A 10,327-nucleotide genomic window follows, 5' to 3' on the forward strand; every position below is an offset into this window, starting at 1 on the left:
CCAAACTTAAATGTCTTAATGGGGAGCACCAAGAAGAAGCGACAGAGCACTAAATGCCTCGTCTCCACAATATCTGTCTGTCTATCTATCTCAGATAGATAGATAGATAGATAGATAGATAGATAGATAGATAGATACATAGATAGATAGAAGCTGGAGTACCCACTTATATCTATGGATATAAGTGGATAAAAACATGTATTAAATACCATATTATGTGTCATGTTTTCATTATTATTCACTGCAGTTGCTTCAAACACTGTTAATCAAATGTTCTTAATGAAGTTAATGGCTTCGTAATTTATTTACATCATGCCTCATCAGCCTTTGAGGAAAACAGAGCCATTCTGTGAGGCCCCATGTGTACACAGCCATCACTGTGTGTGTGTGTGTGTGTGTGTGTGTGTGTGTGTGCAAAAGAAAAAGAGTTACAAAAATGCCTCTCAGCATGCACATTGTCAAGACCATTCAAAATAAACCTTTAAGCTTTCATAAAGCCCCACTTATCCAGTGATGCTGGGTTTCTGAGTGCAGGTAAAATTTTGTATCCATCAGCCATGTTAGCAACAACTCTCTCAGGGATGCAGCCTTGTGTTTGTCTACTAAAATATTTCCACATAGAGTTGATGAACTCTCTTTAAATCAGAGGAAAATCTCTTAAATAAAACATCTCTCTGAAGATCCCGTGGCTTCTATTCTTTTGTCTGTACTATGACTGTGAAACAGAAGACGGTGAAGTGTCCACGGTACCAGCAGAGTTCATACCTCAATGGGAGATTTATCCCACTGTAATTAATTAGTGGACAGGTTGGCAATGCTAGGACACACTGATAGTATAATTGTTTTATATGATTAGTACTAAATAACTATGCAGCAAACTTCTAACTAGGAAATCTATAATCAGTTTTGTAAGGTGTTTGTCACATGTGGCAGACGTGCGGAATATATTAGGACCCAAAATGCGGCAGCTCAGGTGCAGGTGAGTATTTATTAAACCAAAAGGAAATACAAACAACAGTGGCACTGGGAACATAAAACTAGAAGCTAAACTGGGTAAAACTAACAAAACAAACCAGAAACGAAGATGCAGGGAGGTCCGGGGAAATACATACGGAGAGACACAGGGAGACCGAGGGGAAACAACACAGACGAACCAGCAACGACTAAGACAGAAGACAAGACTTAAAAACACTCAGAGAACACAGGGAGATCACACACAGGTGGGGGACACAGCTGGGAGTGATTAACGTGACGAGACTAGGGAGGCAACTGAAAACACTCACATAAGACGCAGACCTTCAAAATAAAACAGGAACTTACACATGAAAGGACACAAACTAAGAAACGCGGACTTGATACAGGAACACACGGGCAGAACAGAGTAAACACTAAACAGAGGAAGAACAGAACCAATAATCACACTAATAGAAAACACAAAACGCTGGGTCAAAAGGACCCAGGACCATGACAGTGTTTGAACTCTGAACCTTCCTGCAGTAAGGCAGCAGTCCTAACTAATGCACCACGCCAACCTCAGGCAAATATTTCACACTAACACTTTCTGATAACACAGTACAGTGATGTCTGTGAAGGTTCTCAGTCATCCAGGTCATACAGTGATATTTTTAGTTACATTATGCACATTCTGATGACAGTAAGTTTCTTTTTTTTTCTACATTAGAATTAAAGTGGCATTAGTGTAAGCTGAAAGCACTCCTTTGTCTAAAAATAAAAAAAAGATGCAGGAGTACAGTGATGTACTGTAGTGGCTTTCTGTGTACAGTGTGCATGTTCTCCCCATATTCTCTCTGGGAACTCCTCCTGCAGCCCAAGATTAGGTTAATTCGTGATTCTAAATTGCCTGTAGGTGTGAATGTGTTTGTGATCATTAGTCTGACTCTATTTCTCTATGTGTTCACCCTGCAGGGTAAATCCTGGACAGACTGGCAAGATGTATCCCGCCTCTCACCCTGTGGCACCAGGAATAGCATCCAGCTCCCCCACGACCCTGAATTAGATAAGTGGAAGAAGATTGATGGTTGAATGGATAAATGCACAGGGACAAATATTCATGAATATCTACAGGAGCACTGGACTTCATGCTTCATGGACACAAGTCGAGGTAAGAACTCTGTCTTACCAGCCTGAGCTAACGCTTCTGAAGACCTGGACCTTTGTTCAGACCTTATTAGACCCTTAATTACTTTTTTGCTTACAGTGCTTTTAATGTTTGTAATGTAATATGTCACTGAAATTAAATATGATTAATTTGACATTTTATAGTTTGCAGTAGTTCATTAAACAATAGCCCAATGTATTGTAGTGCTTCGAGAGTCTTTCTATTCTAACTGTTTTTTAGTTTTCTAACAGTGTCTAAGTGGATTTAGTGGACTCAATCGATCATTTTTCAATTTCTAGTTCTAGGTTTCATTCTTCAGCTGACTCATTGTCACGGTCTTCCAGCCATTCCTCTAATATGTGTGCATCTTTATTTGTTTGGCTGGCTGGTTTGTTAGTTGGTTGGTTGTTGTAGGAAAAATAAGACTTTTATGTTTTCGTTTTGAATCCGACCTGTCTATGTTGATATTACAGTGATCTTTTAAGGATGATTATGCCTTGCATCTCTGTTAAAGCTTTAACAAACACTCTCTCTGCCCTGTTACCGAGGTGATATGAGTCAGGCCACTTCAACATTTCACAATGAGGTTGATTTAACCTCTCACCCTCTCTCTTTCTGTCTCTCTCACTCTGACAAAGTCACATCATCTGAGCTTTTTTTTTCAATTTCAGTTTCATTATCTATAAATCAGTTTTGCTCCTTGTTCAGATCCAAATGACAAAAGGGTGTAGTGTGATTTTTGGAAATGTGCAATGCTTCAAGGTTGTTTTCCCACAGCCTGGTGGGTTGGTGCACACAGCAGTCATCAGCATTCATGTCAGGAAATTAGAAAGCTGGGACTGTCTCGCAGCGTTACAGCTGAGTGAGAGCAGATTTCTCACTATAGTTTATACCGTGTAAGGGAACTATAAAGAAAGAGAAACAGAAAGAGGGAGATGAAAAGCTGTGACACAGGGACTGATTACGAGTGCACAGAATGAAAGGCTAGATGGTGCTGGGAAGATAACACGGTGCGAGAAAGTAAAGCAAACACGGATCCAGAGAGCAGACAACGCAAGAGCTGAGAAAACAGCTTCAGGTCCAGACGCCTTTGATACGAGAGACTCACAGAGCTGTAGCTCTGTCAGCACAGACTGTCAAACCTGCAGGCCCACCAGCAGTTACGACCCACAAAGGAGGCGTTGCTCTAGGTTTTACTGCCACACACACATGCACACACACACACATGTACATACACACAGGCGCACAGCACAGCCAAGCAGGAAGAATAGATTGTTCTCATAAAGGAACATTCCTACTCTTTATATGCCATGTGTAAAATATTTAGTGCCTACGTCTTTGATCACAGAAATCATTAGTGAGGTAACACTAAGTTCATCCGCTCTTTTCCTGTTTGGCTCATGGCAGTACGATGAGAAAAAGGAATTGTATGAGGGATTTAAAAGCCCATAATCTTTCCCCCCTAGTTACATATTCTAGGAGAGTCAAAATGACCAAATTATTATTGCAAAGTGCTAACAAAAACAAATTATATGAATTAATTCTTATTATTTCTATCACTTAGCTCAGGTGTCATTTGACTTTTCAGAAAACCTTGTAGCATTTTAAATTTTGTAGATGGAACTAAGAAGTGTCCTTACCAACAGACACATACCTTTATTCATATACACACATATGTATTAATATTATACCACTAAAAACACTATATAAGGAAAAAAAGAGCTGTCTGCATTCAAAAAGGTCTAAAGGTCTGGGAGACACTGTTTCCCTCAAAGCCCAAATGAGTATGCAGTATAGTTTCTTATAAATGTATAATTTAGAGGCAGGATTGCAGTAGCAGAGTTAAAGCTACAGCCCACAGAGTTCCCTCAGGTTTCTAAAAAATATGGCACACACCCCACAGACAAGGAATTCATGACTTTCTCAGCTGGTGATCACGCACTTGTTTGATCATGGGTCAAAAACTGCAACATATAGAACTGTGCAAACATTTTAGGCAGGTGAGAAAAAATGCTGTAAACAAAGAATGCTTTCAAAAATGGTTAATCATTTATTATCATCAATCAACAAAAGACAAATCGAAATCACATCAATATTTGCTGTTACCACCCTTTGCCTTCTTCTAGGTCCGCTTGCACACAGTTTTTGAAGGAACTCGGCTGGTATGTTGTTTCAAACGTCTTGGAGAACTAACCCCAGATCCTGTAAGCTTCCTCACATCCTTCTGTCTCTTCATGTAATCCCAGACACACTCGATGATGTTGAGATCAGGGCTCTGTTTCTTTACGCTGAAGATAGTTCTTAATGACTTTGGCTGTGTGTTTGGGGTCGTTGTGCTGCTGCAGAATACATTTGGCGCCAATAAACAATCATTTATATTTCTGAGAGCTTTCTTTATTTACAGCATTTTTTCACACCTGCCAAAAACTTTTGCACAGTACTGTAGCTGCTAGGATAGATCTTCATATCCTTTGTTGATGAAAAAATGTTTGATCTGTGAAATTAAAAGAAGAAACATGCAATTTTCTACTGTATCTAGTTAAAAGTATTTATTTAAAAAGTGTCCTTTATAGTTTTCTTGCACAATAGGCGGCACATGGCCTGAACTTTATTCACTTGTATTTTTATTTTTATTCCTATTTATTCTATTTATCCCCTTCGTATATTTTATTTATATTGTCTCTGTATTTATATATATATATGTGTGTGTGTGTGTGTGTGTGTGTGTGTGTGTATTATATATATATATATATATATATATATAATATTCTGTAACTCTGTAACTTCTGTCGGTGCTGTGCTTTTTTTTGGAAATCGAATTTCCCAGAGGAACCCACCCAAGGGATTAATAAAGTTCTATCTAATCTAATCTAATCTATCAGATATTTACTGTGACAACTGTTATTCACTTTAGTTTAAACATGTTGGATGCACAGTAAGAATGGGTGGACACTGTAACAACACAATCTTACAGTGTATTCCTGTACAATGCAAAACACTGTTGCTCCTGTTGCATTATCTCCCCTCAGTGTATTTGTGTCTATTTTTGGAAAATCTTGGCTGTATTTTCTCCCGTTTCAAGGACATTCCAATAAGGCAAAATGTTTCGCCATCTGGTCTTCAGCCCTTAGCTGTGGGCCTCCCAGGTCAGGCAGAGTCCATCGTACCGAGCTGCTGGATACGGGGTTGACTAGCAAAAGCAGCACGCAGACACCGAGGTGTTCACCTTCCTTTCTCCATTCATCACATAAGCCGTGCTCCCATTTACTGCAATTCTTCTGCATGTAAACGGTGTCATTTTAAAGCAGCGTTTCAAGTGCTTAAAAGAAGCGCACTGACAGCGTGCTGTGTTTCAGGAACACACCAGTCTCATTCAAGCTGTTAAAAGGAGCATTTACTGTTCAGTTCAACCATGCAGATGCTCTTCAACCACAGCCTTACTGTGGCTGCTCCATTTACATGCATTCATTATTCAGCAGACGGGCACCGATTCTGATAAAACTGCAAAACAGCTCTCGCTGAGGAACATTTGCATCCAGACTTGGCATTTGAATTCTTTGCAACAAGTTAATAGTGTTTCCTGAATCATTATGTGTAATTAATTAAACTGTCTGTTGTGAAATGCCATTGTTAATACTTTAAGCGCTGCACTTATGCAAGTGCTATTAACTGCAATGCTGCTGAACAAAACACTGTTCAGAATTTAATGTTTTAAATCGTGTCATTGCTTTCCTGTATTTTTAATGTCACATGCTACATATGTTCTAGTACTTTTTAATTTAATGCTTCTCACCTTCTTTTATCATTTAAATATGTGCGTGTGTGTGTTACCTTGATCATTGGAGCCTTTTGCAAATTCTAGATATTTAGGTGTCATGAATTTTATTTTATTTTACTTTAAAATGAATCATTACCAGTTTAAAGAAGACTGACCTCAGCTGATTTTATGCCGCACTCACATTGACCTAAGGACTCCAAATGCAGTGGATTAATGTGCAGAGCTTTTTGAAAATCGATACTCTGACTTTGACTGAAGACACAATACTGTTGCCTGTTCCTTATTTTGCTCCTTGAAATGAATGAACGTTTGAGCTGCTGCTTAAGATGGATTGCAGTAGTTTGTCAACTGTGTGAGGTTACATCATCATTCACATCGAATCAAACATCGCAGACACAATAAAGTCAAGACAAATAGGCTACTGCCACAATTGCTGCCAGCAGAACAGCTGACAATATTCTTGATCTTAGCCGTTATCTAAAATGACCCAGACACATCACAGTTGTCTGCACTGCTTTTGTGTTTACCACCGGAGGATCTAATCACTCAAAATCTGGAGGAAGACGTTTTGATTAACATTGGCTGTTTAAATTTGAAAGCCTGTCTCTGTGCTAATAAAACAATTGCAGGAGCATCAGATAAACTATCTGCTGAAAGTTGAAAACTGCTAAACAGTTGCCCCCTAAATCCCAAAATAAGGCCCCTGCTGTTCCAAGGAATTCAAACGATATTAAATGGAATTATTTTAACCAAATAGCTAACTTTAGGGAACTTTAGGGAAGATTTTTGCCTATTTTGTCCCATCAAGATGGGCAGCAGGGCTTTTATTTTGTGAAGGATCATTTAAAAAACATCGATGGAAGGGAATCATTTCCATATGGTTCCATCTACACTGATTAATAAGGATGATGTAGGCAGTTTGCACTCTGGCTGGCATTGCTATTACGTGTTAGCAAAACTCTGCTGCTCACATGAATCCAATTAAAGACAACAGTGTTATTCGGTGAAGCTTAATGCTCTATTTAAACTTCTAATGATTGACTCTGGGGTTATGAAGCTGCTTGTCAATCATGCCTAACACGTGTAAGGTCCTCAGTTCGAGACTCAAATCCCAGGCAGGGTTATGCCAGGAAGAGCATTTGTTGTAAAAATCTGTGCCAAATTAAACATGTGGCTCCTCTGCAAATATGGAAGCTTTTTCCAGTTCACAATGTGTCCCCATGTCAAGTATATACGTTTGTACATCTGCACTTGTAGGACCAACTTATAACTTAGTATTAAAGTGTCTCTCATTCATTCAAGTCTGTTTTTTTTTTTTTCATTGATGGTTTCCAGATGTATAAGAGCTTATGGAGCCTCCTTATCCTCTCCTCTCCCCGGCTTTGATAACACTCTCATTCCACACACACACACACACACACACCTGTGTGTATGCATACTCATACATAGCATCGCTGTCACTACCAGATGGGAGCTGAGCAGCTTCATTAATCCTTCTCCAGCAGGATCAGATAATCAGGCACCGTAATTGGAGTTTAAAGACTTTAATAAGTAAAATGTCACTTTTCGCCTCCTCGTCATCCCTGCTGAAGTGGTTCGTGTTTTCTACTCTGTCTCTTCCTCACATTCACTGTGAATGCCATCATGCAGCAAAGGAAACTAAGCTGATTAGTTACACATTTACCACTAGAACATGAAGGATTGTTGCTGTTGTTTTCCTTTATCGCTGTTAAATGGTAATCTTACACTATATAACAATAACTAGTTCCCAAATGGTGATTTATGAGCTTTAACAGGGTTTAATTGGAGTTTAAAATTTTAAAATGTCATTCTTTTCATTTAGACTCATAAATTGACCAAGCTCACCCTTATGTCAACTAGAACATTATAATCCCCTCTAGTAATGAGGGGAAAATGTTAAGATCACTTGTGGTGTTATACTTGCGGGCACCAGGGCAGAGATTCAAAGAATCAAACCAAGAGAAGGTTTAATAGGCAATCGGAAAACACCAAAAGCTCATTAAACTTTCCTCCCTGCAGACAGACGTTAATGGAAGAGGAAATATAGTGTGGGCTCTTTGTGTCAGCTAGCTGTTGCCCCCCTCTGTATAAGCATGGGACCTAGAGGGACCTCATTGTGCTCTCTGAAAATATCATTATCTTTCTGCAAATTACACAGAAGCATAGTGTGAACAACAGCAGGAGCAAAGGAAACAGGTATCACATTGCAAAACAGGACTAAAATTTGCACGTGCACAATGATGTAATGCAAATTGTTATAATCACAAATTATAGCAGTATATAATTACAATAAATTCTAGTATAGAAATTAAAATATGTATAAATGTAAATTCATTTTACTAGAATAGAGCATGTGTCACTTCATGTGGCTGTTTACACTCTGGTAAATATTGCCACACTAGTATTATATTTGGCCTCGTTTTTATACTCCTGATATCTTTCTTGGCTTCGTCACAGTTTGATGAATGAGACTCATTTACTCGTGCCAGTGACTGATAGTGTTGTGTCCTGAGAAGAGCATGCCTCGAATAGACAGTGAAGAATAGTAAGTCAGTTCCTTTTCATGTCTCACTGATTTACTAATCACTAGGTGGCTGCTTCAACATCGTGATGTCCCTGGGTTCTGTATAAACGATCAAATCAATTGATTCTAATAACAGAGTCGAGCTCCGAACTGGGCATTAATTACTGCCCGGGATCGTCTGTGTAATCAAATGACATTGCGCCTAAAAAACAGCAACTTTGGAGGCACACCTGTGACGGGCTGCATCTTTAAAGAGTAAATACACCATCTGCAGCACAAGCCAGCCAGCCAGGGTAAATGTAGGTCTGCTCACAGGTCCCTCAGCCTTGTGTTGATTTGAATCCAGCTGACATCCTCTGTGTCCTGAGGTGGAAACGGCACTCGTGCAGTCGTTCAGCGTAAATTAATCAGTGTCTTGCTTAAACAAATGTTATTGTTCACTGTCTTTTTCTGCACCAATTAGCAGCAAGTAAAGGTCAACAGATTCCAGAAGACAACCGCATTTCCACTCGGTAGCTGAGTGAGCTTTCTGTCTATTTCTTTAAAAACAGCGTCCACTTTGAAACCCGCGTCATTTACAGGACAGTAATAACGATTCAGTCACATCACTGTCCAGCTCTGCCTCCAGATAATAGAGTTTGCCCTTACAGGAGCAGAAGATCTGCTGGAAAGCTCCTGGCAAATGAAAGTAATTGTTAATGAAGTGCATAATCAGCCGAACACTCTGTTGACATTACTGATGACAGTAAGAACAACAGCCTCGGAGATAATAACATGCAGGTAATTACCACCATGTGATTGAAACAGCAAGTTTTGTGTTTTCTGTCAATATTTCAAAACAAAAGTCTGCTTCTTTGTAGTCATTTTGTATCTTTGCTTTCTTTGACTCTTTGTAGTCACGTTGCTGTCTGTTATGGTCATTCTGAACGGTTGTTGTGACCTATAAAGATCAACATTCACTTCAAACAGAGTCCCACCTCTGACCCACTGAGCTCCCAGGCTTCTGCCAGTCAGCCATATTAGCAATCCTTATCAATCAATCTATCAATTTATTTATTTATAAGCACATGTAAAAACAACACAGGTAGATCAAAGTGCTCTAACTCAGTCACAATTAAAAGCTGGGGAGTAAAGATGTGTTTTCAGATGGGATTTAAAGATGTCGAGTGTTGGAGCAAATCCTAATTTGAAGAGACAGGCTGTTCCAAAGTTTAGGTGCAGTAATCACAAAGGCCCCGTCTCCTCTGTGCTTTAGTCCAGGAACAATCAGAAGCAACTTATCAGCTGACCTAAGAGTGCTGTTTGGAGTATTGATAGTTAAAAGATCAGAGAGGTACGGCAGAGCTGATCCATTTAGATACTTAAAAACAACAAATAAAATCTTAAAATCAAGTCTAGAGAGTACTGGAAGCCAGTGTAAACGAGCCAAGACCGGGGAAATATGGTTGCGCTAGTTGGGCTGCAGCATTCTGAACAAGCTGAAGACGAGAGAGCGGAGTCACTGCACGTCATAGTGGTGGAAAATAGAAAGGGAGTGGATGAGCTTTGTGAAAAGGTGTAAAAGATCTTCCAAAACAAACAAAGTAGTTGCTTCTCCCTAATTGCATGCCACTGTTTGCAAAAATTCACATTCCCTAATTGTGTCTGCAAAAACTGCGTGACTATGTCACACAGGGTAAAGTTATAACCTTAACTATGCAATTCCATGTTGTTTGGTTTCATATTAGAGGCAAAACAGAAATTTTAGGATGGGTCAAAATTTAAAGACATAAAAAAATGTTCATTTGCAGGAAAATACTGTTACAAGAATTTCAGTGTCACCCAAGCATTCAGCTTCAAACATCATCCACATTTACCAGACTTTATGTGAGTCACGAGTTTTTGC

This window comes from Diplotaxodon limnothrissa, linkage group LG7 (genome assembly GCF_057381915.1).
Source record: "Diplotaxodon limnothrissa isolate DT_005_m linkage group LG7, D_limnothrissa_male_GT1.1, whole genome shotgun sequence".
Taxonomy (NCBI): Eukaryota; Metazoa; Chordata; class Actinopteri; order Cichliformes; family Cichlidae; genus Diplotaxodon; species Diplotaxodon limnothrissa.